Source organism: Kogia breviceps, chromosome 12, assembly GCF_026419965.1.
Source record: "Kogia breviceps isolate mKogBre1 chromosome 12, mKogBre1 haplotype 1, whole genome shotgun sequence".
Classification (NCBI taxonomy): Eukaryota; Metazoa; Chordata; class Mammalia; order Artiodactyla; family Physeteridae; genus Kogia; species Kogia breviceps.
The window spans coordinates 75,420,741-75,443,852 of NC_081321.1; positions in this window are offsets into that span (position 1 = coordinate 75,420,741).

Genomic DNA, 23,112 nt, shown 5'->3' on the forward strand with positions numbered 1-23,112 from the left:
TGGAAGGGGATTAGTAAAAAGATTACCTAAGAAGACTTTGTTGTTGCTGCTGTTGTATCTGAATGCTGAAGCTAGCTTTTATTTTCAGGTATTTGTGCTATGCGTTTTACATGCATTAAATAAATTCATCCCAGAAACAACACTATGAGGTAGGTGCTAAGTAGCATACTGGAAATCAGTGCAATAATTAAGATCAAGCACTGAAGAGGGCTTGCTTTCAAATCTTTTCTCCATGCTTGTGCAATCTTGGTCAATACCTGACATCTCTAAGCATCAATTGTCTCTTCTACAAAGGGATGAGTAAGTGTATAATCATGCCTACTTCATAATGTTATCATGAAGATTAAGAGAGATTAAGTATGAAAGTACATAGCACATAGTACAACCTCAATAAACAATAGTTGTATCCATTTTACAGATGAAAGAATATCAACCCAACAAGATTGGTATCTTGCCCCAGAACATAAATGCTTGCTAGTGGCAGTGGATTTTCCAGACTATCAGACCCCCTTAGTCTAATATTTCTTTTCTGATGGAACTTACCATTAGGCCATTTTCCTGACATCTTTAAAAGAGACATTGTTAGGACACAGTTAGGACACACAGGAAGGCGTCCCTGTGGCCACATTATAATTGGGACTCAGCTCAATGGGAACTAACAGAGGGACCCTTATGCTGTGAATTTCTTCTCCAATTCAACAAAAAAGCCAACATTTTTTGGGGCCTCTCTCCCCAACGGGTCTCCAGGACTCTAGTTGGCAGCCACTGTCTTAAGCTATTGATGTCACAGGTATATGGAGAGGAAGGGGACGGCTGGGAGAGAGGAAAGGGAGGGGTCCTTTGTGGATTGACAGATGGATTCAAACTTAGAAAATACAGAAATCCAATTTTTGAAGGATGATTTGTGAAGGACATATGTCATGTCCAATATATTCATTTTCAAAGCACTGTAGCTTTCCAGTATGGAAATGTGGTGCTTGAATCAAACATTTTTTTAATTCTCCAAAAACACCATTATTAAACTGATCTTAATTAACACATTTTCTATTAACTAGAATGATCTGAAACTCCAACTCCATCATGCAAGACATGTATTTAATTGGACTGCACACTAAAAACATGCATACTTCAATGTTGTACATTTGCCTAGATCACCTTTAAAACAATTAAATAGTGAATGTGTAACTAAATCACCACACTGTGTTCTCTGTTTAATTTCAAGGTTGAAGTATCTTTCTATCACAAATGTGGGTAAAACCCTAGAATGCTAGGGGACAGAATGGGAATTAATGCTTCTCTCTGTTTGGATTTTCACATATTTGATGGCTTTGCATAATTTGAATAATTGTAAGCTTCCAGCATGCTGATAAGTCTCACCTCCATTATTCATTTGCATGAAGTGCTTCTCTTGGAAAAAAAAAAATTCATCATCCCATTCTGCATCAACAAAACTTAGGTTCCTACTAGCTGTCTCTACTCTCTTTTACTAAGGAATCTCATCAGTAAATTCCTATGAATCTTTTCCTTTCTGTTCTTATCCTGACCTAGTCTATGTTCTATTGTTCTTTATTGTTCTCTTCCAGTCTGATTACTATACTTTTAACATTTATTTCAGAAAAGCCTTTAATAAATATGACCATTATTGGAAGGAGATTGTTAATTCTATGGTTGCTGATTTACTGCAACACCAAAAATATATACATGCACCTGTACACATGTACACCTGTGATGAAATACAGAACTACTTCTTAAAATGGAAAATGCTTCTTCCTTTGTCTTGTCCTATAAGAAAAGCATGATGGTTAATTTTATGTACCAATCTGACTGGGCCATAATGCCCAGATATGTAGCCAAATGTTATTCTGGCTGTTTCTGTGAGGATTTCTTGAATGAGATTAACATTTAAACTAGAGGACTTTGAATAAAGCAGACTGCCTTTCCGAATGTGGGTGGACTTCATTCAATCAGTTGAAGACCTGAATAGAACAAAATACTGACCTCCCCCAAGTAAGAGGGAATTCTGCAGCAGATGGCCTTTGTACTTGAACTGTAGGTTAGGTTACTCTGTGGGTCTCCAGACTAACAGCCCACCCTGCAAATTTTAGACTTGTGAGCCTCCATAGTAACCTGAGCCAATTCCTGAAAATAAATCTCTCCCCCCCACCCCGCCACACACACATCCTGTTGGTTCTGTTTCTCTGGAGAACCCTAATACAAAAGACAATCATCAGAGAATGACTTTGTCTATTTTACTACTGTAGAAAGAAGGACTAGATTACCTTAAATGTCTAGAATGCTTCTCTGAAGAGGTTCAGTCTCCCCAGAACCTGGATGGGGAAGCTAGATCAGGGTCCTCCCTTGGGAACCCCCCCCAGTGGCTTCCATTCCACTTAGAATATACATCATACTCCTGGCTGTGGTCTAGAAAAGTCAGTAGAATCTTCCCTTTGCCTACCTCTGTAACCTCTCCTATTATTGCTCTATGGGGGCTTATTCTCTGTTCCCACCAGAGCTTCAAATTCATCTCCATCTCAGGACCTTTGCACACCTCTCCCTTGCACACTCTTCTACCATTAAATGAACTTTTTCTCATTATTCAAGTCTTCCTCTCTCAAGAAGATCTTCCCTATCCATCCCACATAGAGAGTAAAAACTTTCTTGTCTCTCTTTCTCTCTCTAATACTTTATTCTGTTTTATTTTCTTCATAGAGGAAATCAGTACTGTTATATTTATTTGTTCATTTTTAATGCCTGTCATTTGGGCACTTAAAAGCCATCTAATTACTTAGTGGTCTGAAATCATTTATTAATTTATTTATCAATCCAACATTTTACTGACACCGTGTCAATAAGGGGCATTATGACTGAAGACTATTCATAAAGATGGCCACATTCAATAGATGAAGAGGGAGGGGAGCTTGTTATGACCACTAAAGGCAGAGAGATCCAAATGTGGGTAAAGTTCAGCCAGAAATGAAAGCTGGAGGAGCAGCTCAGTGGCAAAATGCAGAGAGGGACAAAAAAAGATACTGAAGAGAGAGGGTGACCCAGGCTGTGCCACTGGGAAAGCAGTTCTGAACAAGCTGATCTGGTAAACATGATGATTTGAGATCATACAGACATGCAAGACAGCAAGGCTCAGGAAGGCAATGGAAAGAGGCATCTGTCTGCAGCAGAAGATAAAATTGATAAATTCATTACATCCAAAGTTCTGTGTAGTACCGCTGGCAAGGTGATTTTAAATACTATACAGATAGAGTTTTAAAGAAGTTATTAGTTGGGTATTTGCTAATATGTACTAAAACACCTTAATTAATAGATCAAATGTTGGTTTTACAATATTATGAGTGAGAACCATGCTAAATTTTAAAAGCCATCAATTTAACAGAAGAATAAGCTGAGTGTGTAACTCTACATCTAATATGCAACCATGCCCCAAAATATTCATGAAAGATGCAAAAAAAATAGTTTAGAATATGAGGTTAAAGAACATAGAACATATTTTGCCTCCACACTATTTTCCAGAAATTGTCCCTATCTCAACAGATAAATTTGAGACCTGGATCCAAGGCATGTTGCCTTCTTCCCGTAACCTGCCATCCAAATTCTAACACTTTCCTAACCCTATTGACTTAGGGTTAAGAAAGGCTCTTAAGAAAGAGCCTTGGACTTAGAAGTATAAACTATGGCTCTGCCACTTATCAGATGCATAACTTACAGGAAGACACTGAACTCCTCTGATTACCAGCCCCCCTTCTGTAAGGGCTGAATATGTGCCTGTTGAGTCTGCTGTCAGTCCACACCCTCCCAGCCACCTTCTCTGGCCCATCACCATCATGTCATTCCTTCTGCTTTCCACTGCCTCCTCCCCAGTTGCTCTCAACTCCAACGTCTATCAGAATCACCTAGGATCTTGGAAAGATGAAGTATCCTGGAAACATACCCAGAAATTCTGATTCCTATAGGACTGTGGTAGGGTCTGATAATCTGCATTCTAGCAAGCACCCACCTTTGTGTTTCTGAAGCAGAGATGACATATTCGGAAATACTCCTCGGTTCACAATGTTAGCATGAGAGCCACAACAAAAGGTATCATAGGTGTCAAGGTATTATCATTGTTGATAAATCATCTCTGAATCGGGGCCCCTCCCTTCCCATCCTCTCTGTTTCTTAACTCTCTATTCCTACTGTTCATTGTCCCATTTTCTTTTTTCTTTCCATGGTGGTTTAGTCCAGCCACACATCTTGGCCTTTCCAGCTCATCTATCACATCTTCAATCCTGATACTGTCTTTGCCATTCCATCCAGATCATAAGACCCACAAGAGAAAGAAAGGTCATTAATATTGAAAAAGACACATAATGAGCTACACAGTCCACATTTGACCTTGGATGAAGAAATAGCAGACATCCTTGAACCCAAGAGCTTTGGTCTATAGACTTCTGTGTTCCCAGAGTCTGGAGCAAATCCGGCTAACCCTGGGTAATTGTTCAGCTGCCCCTCGCAGCTGCCTCAAAGCCTGTGTATAGATAATCAGTGATGCACTGCTCAAAAAAGCTAATAAGGTTAATATCTACTTCTGGGGGAAAAATATAAGGAGAGGAAAGCAGAGAAGAGCCATAATTAGGAGTTTGGGGGTGGTCCTTTTTTCTTTCCCCATGACATAATCTAAAACTGATTAGGGGATCCTTGGCAAGTGCAGGCTGAGATGCTGGATTTTGAACAGTGTTGTAACAGAACATAAAGAAGGACAGAGATAGCCTTCTCTTCCACCTCCCCTTTGTTGAAGGTTGTTCTCCTCCCCCAAGTCCTCCCAGAAGATCTGAGCACAAGCTCTTTTTATGCATATGCATCCTGCTAAGGCCTGCAGAGTCACAAAACAGCCCGGGAAAACAGTACCCAGCACACAATATGCACATTGTTTTGATTGAGACATTGCTGTTTGAAATGCATTTATTTCTGCCTCTTGTAAATACTCCTCCACAATAGAAGAAAAAAAATAACAAATGCCTTGTAAATAGAGGCCCAGACGTCTGTCTTACACTTAAATTACAGTCACGTTATCCAAATCCTATCCAATCTTTCAATTATAGTCATTAATTGAGGATGTAACCCAGAAACAATTACATCCATGAAATTCTAATGAGTCTCCTGTAGTTAATATAAAAAGAAAACAATGGGAAATGCATGCTGATGCTGGAGTCTAATTCAATTCTGTCGATTAAAATAAAGAACAGCATTTTGTAACATGTAAATCTGAATCTTTTTCCTCTACCCAGTTTTATTTCTCAGGGAGTGACAGACTCTCTGCATAGATTTGCTTACCTAATAAGTTTATTGAGCTGCGCTCTCTCAATTATGTCCAGAGCATATCTTGAAAAGTCACCAGTAGGGAATATGTTTTGCCCAGGGATCCGTCTTTTAGAGAATCTCATATTTTCACATGAAAAGTCCATTCTTTACCTGACTTAAGTGAGAATATCCTTCATATCTTCACTATGACAAAAATAATTATATTAATTATGATTCTGTAAGAGCATGGTGGCAGCCCAATTCTGAATCTTTCTGCTTATCTTGGAAATAGAGCAAAAAGACAATGAAAAGAAAAAGAACAAAAAAATCACAAGCTCCAGTTTCACTTAAAAATAGGAGATAGAGAAAGCCCATAAATTTCAAATTATGTGTGCATGCTGCCAAAAGCAACTGAGACCAGCAGAGCCAGGCAGGGAGGCCCCAGGGCAGCCATGATGCAGTAGTTGGGAAGATTGGAGAGTGCTGACACTGCAGAGGCCCATCCCAGAAGCCAACAGCAAAATACATATCTACTCTCCAAAAGGTGAGGGTCCCAAACTGTACGCAAGTGCTCTGAACACAGAATTGAAAGACATTTGGACATGAGCATTGGGGACAGAAGGAAGACTTGAAATTGCCTAGAGATGAGTGCAGAGGAGAGTATATTTAGAAAACATCAGTAATAATCTACTTTCTAAAAGTGAGTGGATTACAAAGGACAAAACCTGTGTCCCTCAGTAACAGCAGCTGAGAGAATAAGCTGAGGAGATACTGGGCTGGAGGAAGAAGCCCTCCAGAGCCAACTTAGATTCCAAATGGCAAAGGAAGGATGCTGACATAGAAGTAGCACACTATAAGGAAAGATTTTTGAGCCCAGGGCTGATTTTCAATATAAACTCACTCCTGAACATTTTTTTAATTTTATAAACTGAAATGGTTGGCTGAGATATCTTTTTTTTTTTTTTTTTTTTTTAATCTTAGTTCCTCGACCAGGGATTGAACCCGGGCCCACAACAGTGAAAGTGCTGTGTCCTAACCACTGGACCGCTAGGGAATTCCCCCTGAAATATCTGTTCTTACTGATCAGTTTCCATATTATACCAGTGTCCATACCATTCTAGTGGGAGTTGTGAATCAGGGAAGCTATTACTGCTCTCACCCCATTCCATTCCATGCTCACATCCAGGAACATTTTGCTCTAATCTATATATGACAACCAAAAAAATAGGAAAATACTGTAAGAAAAAATGTGAAAAATTATACAGAAATTTTCCAATACAAAGCAACGTTCACTAAAATACTTCTGTACTATATAGCAAATAATTATAATCCAATATTCCAATAGAATTTTTAAATAACAGTGAGTTATTTGCACCTATAAGGAAAGATTACAAAGCAGAAGTACAAGAGTTCTGGAATAAGTCAGACTATAAAAGGTAATGGCTAGAAAACCAGAAAAGGAAAAAAAGAATTGACAGAACTCAGGAAAAGAAAAGGACAAAGTTATTTCAAAAATGAAAGAAAATGGTGACATGGAAAGTTTAGTAAAGGGTCTGACAAATAGAGGTAAGGAAAACAAACAAGTGAAATGGAAACAAATAAATCTTAAATGATGGATATAGAAGACAGGTAAAGGAAATTTTGTATGTGCATAGCTGAAGCTTCCAAGGAAGAAAAACAATGAGAGAGAATTAATACTTTAAAACATATTTTTAAAAATTGTTTGAACTAAAAGATGTGAATCTATATATTGAACCTGTGTACCAAGAAAAAGTGGCCCCAAGACATAGCCTAATAAATGTATTGGGCTTTAAAGGCAAAGAAAATTTCTGGATAGACAAAAACATCAACCCTCTTATAAAGGAAAAAAATAAGATTAGTATCTGCTATGGGCTAAATATTTTTGTCCCCCTGAAAACTCATATGTTAAATCCTAACATCCAGTTACTATCATATTAGGAGGTGGGACCTTTGCGATGATTAGGTCATGAGGGCAGAGCCCTCACAGATGGAATTAATAACCTTATAAAAGCAGCTCTAGAGAGATTTCTAGCCTCTTCTTCATGTGAGGATACAACAAGGAAGTCTGCAATCCAGTAGAGGGCCATCACCCAACCATGCTGGAACCCTGATCTTAGATTTCCAGTCTTCAGAACTGTGAGAAATAAATTTCTGTTATTTACAGGCTACTCCAGTCTCTGGTGTTTTTTTTATACGAGCCCAAACAGGCTAAGACAGTATCAGACTTTTCAAACTGTATCTTTTAATGGCAGAAGACAGTGGAGGAAAACCTACAAGGTGTTTAAGGAAAGAAAGTATAAGCCATAAAAGAAAATCAGGGTTGGTGATCTTAATATCAGATCAGGTAGAAATAAGACCAAAAAGTGAAGAAAGAAAGAAAGAAAGAGAGAAAGAGAGACAGAGACAGAGTGAGACAGAGACAGAGAGAGAGAAGAAAGGAAAGAAAGAAAGAAAGAAAGAAAGAAAGAAAGAAAGAAAGAAAGAAAGAAAGAAAGAAAGAAAGAAAGAAAGAAAGAAAGAAAGAAAAAGAAAGAAAGAAAAGAGAGAGGGATGAAGGAAGGAAGGGAGGGAGGGAGGAAGAAAGAAAGAGACACTTTATAATAGTTAATATTGTGATTCAAAATGAAAATGTGAAGTAATGATTACCTATATATCAAATACCATAGCACAACTTTAAAAAAGGACGAGACTGTGGAGAAAATATGGTCTTTTCAATTGTAGCATTTTAATTAATGGAAACAAAGAGACATTTCTTCTACAGTCAGGAAAAAGGCAAGGATATTCACAGTCACCATTTCATTTAACATTATACTGGCTCAAAGCCAACACAATTTGCAAGAGTAAAAGTTTAGAGTAAAAAAATCTCAAAAATTGGAACAGAAGTGATAAAACTGTTTTTGCTGATTATCTGATTGTATAACTAATTACCCAAAAGAATCAAGCACACAAATAGAAAGTGACAATTCAATAAGGTTGTAGGGTATAGAAGTCATATACAGAAATCAGTAACATTCATTAAATAATAAACACCCAGTTAGGGTATAAAAAGAAAGAAAAGGCCCAATCTATAAAGGCAACAGAAAAAAATGTTAAAGAAAAATCCTCTGGCTCATTGTATTTTCAAAAAATGACTTCAGCAATATCTTTCATCCCACATATTCTTAAAATACGACTTAGACACTCCTCGTATCAAAAGAGGTAGGATCCATGTCCCTCTGCCTAAAACTAGATGGGCTTGTGACTGTGATAGAAGTGATACTATATGACTTCTAAAGATAGATTATCAAAGGTGATACAATTTCCATCTGGTTCCCTTGAGACACTTGCCTTTGGAGCCCTGAGCACCATGTAAGATGTCCAAGGCCACCATGCCATGAGTCAGCCCAGATGACATAGGGAGGCCATATATAGGTTTCCAGGTGACAGCCCCAGCTGAGATTCCTGACAACAGTCAGACTCAACTGCTGGATTTGTGAATGAAGATGCTTCCAAATGGTTCCTGTCTCTAGCAATTGAGATACCTCAGCCTTTGATTCTTTTCAGTTGATGTCATGGAAAATGGAGCAAGCTGTCACCATTCTTTTTTTTCCCGAATTCCTGACCCATAGAATCTATGAGCATAACAAAACGGTTGTTTTATACCACTACGTTTCGGTGATTTTGCAGCATTAATAACTGTTTGAAGTACTTAATAGGAAATATTCAAATCCTTTGCAAGGAAAATTTTAAATCAGTTCTGAAAGACACAAAAATATACTTCATCAAGGGAAAGATAAGCCATGTTCTTCCTGTTCTAGGATTTTTTTGTTGGGGAAAGGGATGTTGTTTGTTGATTGTTGTTGTAGTTTGTTTTGTTTTGGGACTAAGAAAAGTGATTCAAAAATGCATAGGAAAAAATTAAAAAGTAAAAATATTTTGGAAAGTTATGAAAAAATGGTAGAGATATTATTGGTACTAACCCTACCAAGTATTAAAACATATTACAAATTTATATAATAAAACAGTAGATTTACTAATAGAAAGATCAACAAAACAGAATATAAAGTCTACAAATAGATCCAAATATATATGAAAATTTAGCATATGATAAAGGTAGTATCTTCATATAGAAGTATAAAAGTGCATGGTATTGAAGCAATTGGGCGGCCAGCTAGAAAAAAGACAAAATTGGATCTATACCTCTAATCAAACCATACCTCTAATCAAACACCAGAATACTCTCTAAATGTTTAAAAATGCATATCAGAAGTAAAACCATAGAAGTACTAGATTAAAACATAAATAAATTCCTTTATAACTTTAGGGGAAGAAAAGTCTATTTAATTGTAAATTTTTTAAAATCCAGAAATCTTAATAGAAAAAAATAATAAATTTAAATAGGTAGGAATAAAAACATCTTCATGACAAAAGTACCAGTGCAAAGACAAAAGTAAATAAAATGGAAAAAAATGTGCAATTTATATCACAGTCTTAAGATTAAACTCTTTAATTAAATGCTTTTAAAGAAAATACTATTTAGAGACCACAATCTGGCATTGGAGTGTCCATAGCAGTTCTTATCATTGCTTCCAGGTCTCTTTAGTGGACAGGGGTAAATATTAGGAAAAAAAAATTATTAATGATTTTATAGTGTTTTCCAGTTCACATATCAATTACAGGTTTTAAATTAATGTTTGATTTTATAATTTTTTTCATAAACTGAAAAATATAGATTCCTAAAAAACTAAAAATATTCAAAATAACAACAGAACTACTAGAAACAAGTCTACTGAATTCAGTCAAATATTTTTTTAAATACAGGTTGGTCTTGGGGATACATCTTATTAGGGTTATATGGTAAAAATATTGCATTTTAAATCACATGAAAAAACATTTTCCTGTTATACTCTACATTACATAAAATTAGGATCATATATTTAACCCTTATTCAATGTTTAGTGATTACTTTTATTTAATTTTATTTTTAAAATTTTATAAAACATTAAATGATTGCAAAATAAAAACATATTGCAATATATATATATATCCAAAGAAGTCTTGCTTCCAACCTGGTCCTGCCACCTTTACTCCTGCATTTTCTGCATTATTTGCACTTAACTAAACACCCTGGAGTCACCTCATATCAGAATACAGAGATTTCCTCATCACATTTTACAGAGGATTGGTACTGTGTTATATGGACATATTGTAATTTATTGAACCAGTTCACTGGGGATGGACATATGTTGTTTCTGGGCTTTTGCTATTTTAAATATTGTCAAAATCAATATCTTGTACATATATAATTTTGTATTTTTTGCAAGCGGATCTTCAAGTAGATTACTGGAAGGAATATATACAAGAATAAAGACATAGAGAGGGCAGATGGCAGAAGCAAGAAGAACTACAATCCTGAATGCTGTGGAATGAAAACCACATTCACAGAAAGATAGACAAAATGAAAAGGCAGAGGACTATGTACCAGATGAAGGAACAAGGTAAAACCCCAGAAAAACAATTAAATGAAGTAGCAATAGGCAACCTTCCAGAAAAATAATTCAGAATAATGATAGTGAAGATGATACAGGACCTCAGAAAAAGAATGGAAGCAAAGATCAAGAAGATGTAAGAAATGTTTAACAAAGCCCTAGAAGAATTAAAAAACAAACACCTAGAAGAATTAAAGAACAAACAAACAGAGATGAACAATACAATAACTGAAATGAAAAATACACTAGAAGGAATCAATAGCTGAATAACTGAGGCAGAAGAATGGATAAGTGACTTGGAAGACAGAATGGTGGAATTCACTGCCATGGAACAGAATAAAGAAAAAAGAATGAAAAGAAATGAAGACAGCCTACGAGACCTCTGTGACAACATTAAATGCACCAACTTCACATTATAGAGGTCCCAGAAGGAGAAGAGAGAAAGGACCCAAGAAAACATTTGAAGAGATTATAGTCAAAAACTTCCCTAACATGGGAAAGGAAATAGCCACCTAAGTCCAGGAAGCAAAGAGAATCCCAGGCAGGATAAACCAAAGGAGAAACATGCTGAGACACATAGTAATCAAATTGAAAAAAAGTAAAGGCAAAGAAAAATTATTAAAAGCAACAAGGGAAAAATGACAAATAACATACAAGGGAACTCCCATAAGGTTAACAGCTGATTACTCAGCAGAAACTCTACAGTCCAGAAGGGAGTGGCATGATGTATTTAAATTGATGAAAGGGAAGAACCTACAACCAAGATTACTCTACCCAGCAAGGATCTCATTCAGATTTGATGGAGAAATCAAAAGCTTTACAGACAAGCAAAAGCTAAGAGAATTCAGCACCACCAAACCGGCTCTACAACAAATGCTAAAGGAACTTCTCCAAGTGGGAAACACAAGAGAAGAAAGGGACCTACAAAAACAAACCTAAAACAATTAAGAAAATGGTAATAAGAGCATACATATCGATAATTACCTTAAATGTGAATGGAATAAATGCTCCAACCAAAAGACACAGGCTCACTGAATGGATGCAAAAACAAGATCCATATATATGTGCTGCCTACAGGAGACCCAATTCAGACCTAGAACACATACAGACTGAAAGTGAGGGGATAGAAAAAGGTATTCCATGCAAATGGAAATCAAAAGAAAGCTGGAGTAGCAATACTCATATCAGATAAAAGAGACTTTAAAATAAAGAATGTTCCAAGACACAAGGAAGGACACTACATAATCATCAAGGGGTTCAATCCAAGAAGAAGATATAACAATTATAAATATATATGCATCCAACATAGGAGTACCTCAATACATATAAGACAACTGCTAACAGCTATAAAAGAGGAAATTGACAGTAACACAATAATAGTGGGGGACTTTAACACCTCACTTACACCAATGGATAGATCATCTAGACAGAAAATTAATAAGGAAACACAAGCTTTAAATGACACAATAGACCAGAGAGATTTAATTGATATTTATAGGACATTCCATACAAAAACAGCAGACTACAGTTTCTTTTCAACTGCACATGGAACATTCTCCAGGATAGATCACATCTTGGGTCACAAATCAAGCCTTGGTAAATTTAAGAAAATTGAAATCATATCAAGCAACTTTTCCAACCACAATGCTGTGAGATTAGAAATCAATTACAGGGAAAAAAATGTAAAAAACATAAACACATGGAGGCTAAGCAATACATTACTAAATAACCAAGAGATCACTGAAAAAATCAAAGAGGAAATCAAAAAATACCTAGAGACAAATGACAATGAAACACGAAAATCCAAAACCTATGGGATACAGCAAAAGCAGTTCTAAGAGGGAAGTTTATAGCAATACAAACAAGAAAAATCTCAAATAAACAATCTAACCTTACACCGAAAGGAACAATAGAAAGAAGAACAAACAAAACCCAAAGTTAGTAGAAGGAAAGCAATCATAAAGATCAGAGCAGAAATAAATGAAATAGAAACAAAGAAAATAATAGCAAAAACCAATAAAACTAAAAGCTGGTTCTTTGAGAAGATAAAAAAGATTGATAAATCTTTAGCCAGACTCATCAAGAAGAAAAGGGAGAGGACTCAAACCAGGAAAATTAGAAATGAAAAGGGAGAAATACAAAGGTTCATAAGAGACTACTACAATCAACTCAGTGCAAAAAAAATGAACAACCTGGAAGAAATGGACAAATTCTTAAAAAGGTATAACCTTCCAAGACTGAACCAGGAAGAAATAGAAAATATGAACAGACCAATCACAGGTAATGAAATTGAAACTGTGATTAAAAATCTTCCAACAAACAAAAGTCCAGGACCATATGGCTTCACAGGTGAATTCTATCAAACAATTAGAGAAGAGCTAACACCCATCCTTCTCAAACTCTTCCAAAAAATTGCAGAGGAAGGAAAACTCCCAAACTCATTCTATGAGGCCACCATCACCCTGATACCAAAATCAGACAAAGATATTAGAAAAAAAGAAAAATACAGACCAATATCACTGATAAATATAGATGTAAAATCCTCAACAAAATACTAGCAAACAGAATCCAACAACACATTAAAAGGATCATACACCATGATCAAGTGGGATTTATCCCAGGGATGCAAGGATTCTTCAACATATGGAAATCGATCAATGTGATACACCATATTAACAATTGAAAAATAAAAACCATATGATCATCTCAATAGATGCAGAAAAAGGTTTTGACAAAATTCAACACCCATTTATGATAAAAACTCTCCAGAACGTGGGCATAGAGGGAACCACCTCAACATAATAAACGCCATATACAACAAACCCACAGCAAACATCATTCTCAATGGTGAAAAACTGAAAGCATTTCCTCTAAGATCAAGAATAAGACAAGGATGTCCACTCTCACCACTATTATTCAACATAGTTTTGGAAACCCTAGCCACAACAATCAGAGAAGAAAAACAAATTAAAGGAATACAAATTGGAAAAGAAGTAAAACCATCATTATTTGCAGATGACGTGATACTATATGTAGATAATCCTAAGGATGCTTCCATAAAACTACTAGAGCTAATCAGTGAATTTGGTAAAGTTGCAGGTTATAAAATTAATGCACAGAAATCTCTTGCATTCCTATATACCAACAACAAAATATCAGAAAGAGAAATTAAGGAAACAGTCCCATTCACCATTGCAACAAAAAGAATAAAATACCTAGGAATAAACCTACCTAAGGAGGTAAAAGACCTGGAGTCAGAAAACTATAAGACACTTATGAAAGAACTCAATGATGACACAGACAGATGGAGAGATATACCATGTTCATGGAGTGGAAGAATCAATATTGTGAAAATGGCTATACTACCCAAAGCAATCTACAGATTCAATGCAATCCCTATCAAATCACCAATGGCATTTTTTACAGAACTAAAACAAAAAATCTTAAAAATTTATGGAGACAGAAAAGACCCTGAATAGCCAAAGCAATCTTGAGGGAAAAAAAATGGAGCTGGTGGAATCAGACCCCCTGACTTCAGACTATACTACACAGCTTCAGTAATCAAGACAATATGGTACTGGCACAGAAACAGAAACATAGATCAATGGAACAGGGTAGAAAGCCCAGAGATAAACCCACGCACTTATGGTCAACTAATCTATGACAAAGGAGGCAAGGATAGACAAAGGAGGCAAGGATAGACAATGGAGAAAAGACAGTCTCTTCAATAAATGGTGCTGGGTAAACTGGACAGCTACATGTAAAAGAATGAAATTAGAACACTCCCTAACACCATACACAAAAATAAACTCAAAATGGATTAAAGACCTGAATGGAAGACCAACACTATAAAACCCTTAGAGGAAAACATAGGAAGAACACTCTTTGACATAAATCACAGCAAGATCTTTTTTACCCACCTCCTAGAGTAAAGGAAATAAAAACAAAAATAAACAAAGGAGACTTAATGAAACTTAAAAGCTTTTGCACAGCAAAGGAAACTATAAACAAGATAATAAGTCAACCCTCAAATGGGAGAAAATATTTGCAAACGAATCAATGGACAAAGGATTAATCTCCAAAATATATAAACAGCTCATGCAGCTCAACATAAAAAAAACAAACAACCCAATCCAAAAATGGGCAGAAGACCTAAATAGGCATTTCTCCAAAGAAGACATACAGATGTCACATGAGAAGCTACTCAACATCACTAATTATTAGAGAAATGCAAATCAAAACTACAATGAGGTATCATGTCACACCAGTCAGAACGGCCATCATCAAAAAATCTACAAATAATAAATGCTGGAGAGGGTGTGGAGAAAAGGGAACCCTCTTGCACTGTTGGTGGGAATGTAAATTGGTACAGCCACTATGGAGAACAGTATGGAGGTTCCTTACAAAACTAAAAATAGAATTAGCATATGACCCAACAATGCCACTACTGGGCAATATACCCAGAAAAAAAAACATTATTCAAAAAGACACATGCACCCCAATGTTCATTGCAGCACTATCTACAATAGCCAGGTCATGGAAGCAACCTTAATGCCCATCAACAGACGAATGGATAAAGAAGATGTGGTACATATATACAATGGAGTATTACTCAGCCATAAAAAGGAATGAAATTGGGTCATTTATAGAGTCTTTCGGATGGAACTAGAGACTATCATACAGAGTGAAGTAGTCAGAAAGAGAAAAACAAATATCGTATATTAATGAGTATGTGTGGCATCTAGAAAAATGGTACAAATGATCCAGTTTGCAAGGCTGAAATAGAGACACAGATGTAGAGAACAAGCGTATAGACACCAAGGGGGGAAAGTGGTGGCCAGCGGGGAATGAGTTGGGAGATTAGGATTAACATATATGCACTAATAAGTTTAAAATAGATAACTAATAACCTGCTGTGTAAAAAAAATAAAATTCAAAAAAAATGAATAAAGACATATATTTTGCTGGATATTTCCAAACTCCCTTAGAATGGCATTTTGCATACCCACCAGCAATAAATGAAAGTGCCTGTTTCCCCAGAGTCTTGCCAAAAGTTATTGGTCTAAGTCCTTGATATTTGGCATGCTGATGAGTGAAAAATATTATCTCACTGTGGTTTTCATTTGTAAATCTGTCATTGTGAGAGTTTAAGCATCTCATATGTTTGAAGGCTATTTGCATTATTTTTACTGAGTTGTCCATTATTAGGCATTTTTTCCACATTTTAAAGAAATTTTATAAGGAATTTTAATATTTGTTTTATAAATTGAAAAATATTTTCCTGATTTGTCATTAATTATTGCATTTTATTTATTTGGTTTTTTTGTTTTGTTTTGTTTTGCGGTACACAGGCCTCTCACTGTTGTGGCCTCTCCCATTGCAGAGCACAGGCTCTGGACGCGCAGGCTCAGCTGCCATGGCTCACAGGCCCAGCCGCTCCGCGGCATGTGGGATCCTCCTGGACTGGGGCACGAACCCGCGTCCCCTGCATTAGCAGGCAGACTCTCAACCACCGCGCCACCAGGGAAGCCGTATTTGGTTTCTTAATGCAAAAAGGTTTTAGACTATTTTAGGTATACATTTTCAATTTCTCAAAGAGAACATGGCAATTACAGAATATGAAAGAAATAAAATTCTCTTTAATATATTAGATAATCCAAACAAAACCCTGAGTCCACAAAATTTATACCCCCTAGAGCATTATCTTCATCACAGCAGGAACTTTGCCAAGCTTCCCCATGGATATGTCCTTACTATGTGGAAGTATGTTTGGAAAAATCAATAATGGTTAATCAGCCCATAACATATTGCCAGTGTTTTATTTATGTGCAAAGAACACTAGGAAGTTATCTTTTGCAAATTCTTTCTATCTTAATTTTTTTTAAAAACCTTTAATTTTATTCTTACTTTTACTCTATTATTGAAAGTATAAACTGGAACCATTTTACTAGAGGAAAATGTGAAGTATCAGTTAAACTTTCATTGTGCATATATTTGATTATAAACTTTGACTCTAGAGTACCACTCACCTATATGCACAAAGAGGCATGCCCAGGATGTTGGTTACATAGCTGTTGTAACAGCAATAAAACTGAGAATCCTCTAAGTTTCATCAAGAGGGTATCATGGGCTTCCCTGGTGGCGCAGTGGTTGAGAGTCCGCCTGCCAATGCAGGGGACACGGGTTCGTGCCCCGGTCTGGGAAGATCCCACATGCCGTGGAGCGGCTGGGCCCGTGAGCCATGGCCGCTGAGCCTGCGCGTCCAGAGCCTGTGCTCCGCAACGGGGAGAGGCCACAACAGTGAGAGGCCTGCGTACCGCAAAAACAAAAACAAACAAAAAAAGAGGGTATCATATAAAATATCATGCAACAATTAAAGGAATTCTATATATCATATGGAACTCTCTGAGACATATTTTCAAGTGAAAAATTATGTGGGAGAACAATATGTACAGTAAAAACCATTTATGCTTAAATACCGCATATATATATATTTTCATTTCTCTCCTTCAGCTTTTCCAAATAGTTAATGGTAACTTTATCTTTCCAGTAGCTCCAGATCTTTAAAAAATGGCTCTCTGTCCTTTCCTTTCTCACATCTAATTTGTCAATAAGTCTTCTTGGCTTTAACTTCAAACTAGCTTCCGAATTTGTCCACTTTGTACAATCTTCATATTATAACATCCTGGTCCAAAAGCACATCATCTCCTACTATGATTTTTGGAAGTCTCCTGACTCTGTTTCCACCCTTACCTTCCCTATTGTATATTCTTAAGACAGTAATTAAAATAATCCTATTAAAATGCTGATCAGATAATTTCATCCTCCTGGTAAAAACCTTCAAATTCACAAGTGAAATTTCAAATTATTCCTTTGACACACAAGGCCCTACACAGTCCAGCCCACTCCCACCTACCTCTTTGACTTCATCTCCTACTACTCTCTTCCTTATGGAACTTGATTGCAAAAAGTCCAGCCTCCTTGATGTTTCTGGAATGTACTATCTAGGCTTTCCCTTCAGGGTCTTTCCCACTGCTTCTCAGTCTGCCTGGCTGTCTTTTCCAAAGACACCAGCATGATTCACTCCCTCACCTCTGTTAGATCTTTATTCTAAACCCACGATGTAAATGAAGATTCCCCTGTCTACTCTGGGAAAATTATGCTGCCAAAACTCCAAATTCTCTCTTTCTCAGCTATTTTCTCCTTAACATGAATTACCCACATGAATTTAACCTACTTTAGCACTAGATAGAATATGTATTTACTTATTTTGCCTACTGTTGTTTTCTACACACACACACACACACACACACACACACACACACACCTCACAACACATACATGTTCCTCAGCACTGTCGAAGGCTGTGATTTCTGTTTATTTGCTAACTGTATTTACTACACTTAGAGTAGTGCCTTCCATAGAGCCAAGGCTCAATACATTTGTTAATAAATAATTGATTGAATGAATAAATGAAGTAGGTGAATAGATGGATAGCAAAAACAAGTTAATCTTTTTCTGTAAAGCCCTATTACATTGAAGGGTTATTTTTCCATCACAACTCCTAGCCCTAAAGCCCTTTTATTTCACATTTGCAACTCGACTGTTGAATTCATATTTACAGCTCTTAAATTACAATTACTGATTTTTTTTCTTTTAAACTAATCACAGTGAGAAACAAAAACCCCTAATTTGGTTCAAGAAAGAAAAAAGTAGTATCATACAATGAAAATAACTAGCATTTATTTTAAGTGTTTACTAAGCCCTAGGTGCTGGAGCTTTGTAAGTATCAACTTACCAAATTCTCATAAAAACCTTGAGCAAAGACACATAGCTGTTACATGTAAGACATAGATTCAAATAGAGAAAATCTATACCCAGAACCAATGTGCTTAGCACCATCACAATACTGTCTCTATATTCTTATGTTGTAGAAAGTATTACTACTTCCATTTTAAAGATGGGGAAATTGCACTAGATTTTAAGAACCTTCCACTTTTATAAAGCTGATAAGTATAACCAGAGCTAAAGCCAGGCTTTTACCCATAGTGTATACTAACTCTCACTGTGTAATTCTTTAAAAAAAAAAAAAAAAAAGATGAAAGTTGTAATATGCTTTAGCTAGATAAATCCATCCATCCATTTATCCATCTATTTATTCATCTGGATAGTCATCATATATTTATTGAGTAGCAAGTATGGCAGCAGATTCTATGCTTGTAAATGGGTATACAAAAGTGAACAGGACAGACATAATCCCCATCTTCAGGGAGTTTATAATCTAGGAAGGTAATATTTGGGAGTATTTAAGAAGCTGGGAACATGACAACCATTCCACACATCCAAGATAAGCTATTTATTATGATAGCATATTTTGGTGCCCCAAAGACTTATTTAAATTATAACTACCTACAAATTTAAAAATTTTTACATAAGCAGCTACATTAGTAACACATTTTGTGCAATATTAATGGCCTTTTTGATATTTACAGATCGAGGATTAACCTCACAGAGAACCAAACAGTAATTAGAAAAAACAATATATGATTTTATTTCTAGTTTAAAAATTCCTAACTGGAAACAACAACAGACTTCTGAGAAACTGCATTTTCAAGCCCTGAGTACATCTATTTTCAGAGCTTTTTCACTCATGAAAAATTAGCTGCCTTTCTTTGGTAAGCTCTGAAAATGGGCATTATAAATATAGTAGAATGACACATGATTCCTATGAAAAGAAAAGCAAATAAATAATTCCCCTTCAGCTAAGGGGATCCGTAAGTAAACAGTTCACATAAAACCATGTGCAATTATAGTTATTCTAGTACTTTGGAACTCTTCTAAATGTTTATGTTCTTGCAGGGGTCAAGAGTTGAGCAGGAATTACATATGCTATCTTCCTACATAATTATATAGAGGCAATCTTATTTCTAATACTGTCCCACGGTTTGGTGAAATGTGGAGGCTAAGCATCTGTCATCAATAATGCTGTCGAGAAAATTTGGAAAGCGTTTGATCGGGTTTTGGCAGTGTGTTATCTGTTAAAATATTGTTGGAGGCAAACCTGGGAAGTTTTGATGCATTTAAAGGAGACACAAATGTCTCAGCACATGGGCGGCCTGATACTGGGATAGCGAAGTGTTTTATTTAGTAGAGGCACAGATTTCAGTGCAAGTCAATAAAGAAAAGAAGTATTGCTGTGTTTGTATATTCAAGCATATCCGCTAGGCTCCACAATAGAGCACTTTTCAGCGCTCTGAAAAGATGGCATTGGGAAGGAGTGTCTGTTGAATGCATTAAGGAAAACTCCTTTTGCACTGAAGGAGAAACTGAAGCATAGGAGAGATTAGAGGAAAGGCCTGATTGGAAATTAGGCATTAAAAGACATAGAAGTAAGGTTCTGCTTATCAGTCAAAGGAAAATGGGTTTGATAATATTATGCTGTTTCAGCTCCCACGGTGTTAACATTAGGTTGGAAGAAAAGAGAGAAAAGTTGGGGTCGGGTCCAGGTGGGGAAAAAAGGAAGGGGTATGAAGGATGAAGAGTCTAATTAAAGATATGACACAGGTCATTTATAAGAAGGGCTTGATGAAACTATCAGGGAACATTTCTCATTCCAGGCTCTGGAAATCAGCCAAACTAAGCTGACCATGGATATCAAACAACTACCTTGGGATCTAGTGGGCTTGTCTTTCAAAGGGTTTCTGGGTTTGTTTCTCAAGTCCTTTCAAAGCTGAGGAAATTCACCAGATGCGTCTGTGTTAGTCAGCAAGTCTAATAAACACCCAAGCACAAAGATTTCAAACCAAACTGATTTTTACATATAGAAATACTGACAATAAGGGGGTAGTTTAATCTGTATCTACCATGGTATACCAATGGAGTGTGATTCTAGGCAGTTTTTATTTAAACATAAAAGAAAATTGTTGGTGGGAAAGGTAAGGTGTGAGAGAAAAATTATGCCAACTGAGGATTTCCCTCCATTCATAATACTTTTGTGAGAAATGGTTTAGACTTTTTTAAACAATGACTTGGACTGAACAAAGAACCCTAGTATTAAAATATTTTATAAAGCAAAACCCTTTTTAAAAAAATTAATTATCTGTGGAATGAAGGAAAGTCTGTGCCTCAGATTTTTCTTTCTACAAACAAGATAACAATTCTGATTTCATAAGACTATAGTGAGGTTGTCCTATCAGAATTCAAAAAGAAGCAAATGCTTAATGCAAGGTTACAAGTTAAAACTTAATTTGAATTTTTAAAAATAACATGATATATATATATGCATGTATATACATATATAGGTAATAATTACTCCTTAAATGAGGCATCTTTCTTCCTGGAAATTTACAAGAAAGAGATAAACACTCATCAGTCTGTATTGATTTAATGAAGCCTGATTGGAAGATGAGAAATGACTTAAGTGACTTCAGGAATATGGGTCCTTTTATATTTATATTTTTATTTTATAGTGCTTTATGCTCAGTTTATCATTTATGCTTGTAGGTCTTTTATATAGTTATTAATATATTTCAGTGAAATGTGTGTCTGTTTCTTGATCCACTTGTAAATCAGAAATTCTTTTGCCACTGATAAAAAGAATGAAGATTATTTCATCTACATCTTTCAAGTGCATTTGATTGCCAAATTATTAGTAATGATCTAAAGAGAGAATTGCATGAGAGAAGATAGGAAGTGTCTTCATCATCAATCTTTCACATACTCAAAAGGGGAAAAGAAAAAAAAGAATGTTTTCTTTCAACATTTAGTATATACTTAGGGACATGATGCTTTATCAAGAAAGGCAAGAGGAATTCAATGCCATCAGTGGAAAACAGAAAGTACTGAGGAAAAACCAATGTCTTATGGAAATGATGTGTGAAACACACACACACACACACACACACACTCTCTCTCACACACTCATTCCTTTCTTCGTGATTGACTCTCCTATCTTATTAACACAATTCTGAGACAAATTCTTAAATAATAAGCAGGACTGTGCTAAGAAATAGATTGATTTTTGTCTTGTTTTAGATTAAGGCTTAAAACATACATACATATTCCAGAATAAATCCACTAATTCCCCCTAAATCATGTGGTCCAGTTCCAGGCCAAACAAAATTTCTTTTGAGATCTTTTTGAACCACTATTTTCTTTCATAAGCAAGGAAAACCCAGAGTTGGCTCTAACTACGTATATATTTGCATATGTTATAGCTCAAGACAGAATGCTAGCAACTCTTCTGCAGGGAAGAATAGTTAGCAAACTCAAAAACAGCATTTTTATTCTCTTAAGTAATTAATTAATGCCTCTGTCTTGATTGTAGCTTTAGTAAATGAAGATACCTTTTATTTTTACCTATATATTTGAACTTTTCACATTTCCTATATCCTAGAATCAAAGTAGATATGTTTGTTTAAACAATAAGCAAACAAAAAATACCCTAGGAATACACATATAATATCACTGCATCAAGAAATATAAAAAATTTTAATAGTTGAATTTTATAATAATGAATACATTATTGTGCATTAATTTTTAAACGGTCAGAACTGCAGAGAAACGTAATTCCTATTTTTTTTCCAGTGGTAAATTAACAAGGGGAAGTGAATAAACTGAAGCAATTAGGGAGACAGAGCAGGCTTTATTAACATGACAGTTAATGTTCATTGAGCACTTACTATGTGCCAGGCACTGTGTTAAGCACTTTACATGTTTTCATTGTAAATCATGTAATCCTCACAACAGCAATCATATAAGGTAGGTAGTTTGACCTCATTCTAAAATAAAGTCACAGAAAACCAAGAGACCAAGTAACTTGACCATGGTCACCCAGCTGCCAGAGCCAGGATTCAAACTCACAGTTAGAGTGACTTCAGGACTACTGGGTCATAAACGCACCTTCACAACCAAATATTTCCAAATCTAAACTCATGAGGTTTATTTATAAATATGTGTGTGTTACTGTGTTTTAGAAACTTGTGTGTGGAGAGAGAACCAGTGAAATGTTTCATGAGATAAGAAGTACGTGTTGACTGTTGTATTCATCAGGGTTCTCCAGAGAAACAGAACCAATGGGATGTTTACATAGAGAGAGATTTATTTTAGGAATCGGCTCATGAGATTGCGGAGACTGCCAAGTCCAAAATCTTCAGAGTAGGTCAGCAGACTGGGGATCCAGGGAAGAGTTACAGTTCGTGTCCAAAGGTTATCTTCTGGCAGAATTTTCTCCTCAGGCAGCATGAATCTTTTTCCTATTAAGACCTCTGCTGATTGGATGTGGCCCACCCTTGTTATGAAGGATAATCTTCTTTATTCAAAGCCTGCCGAT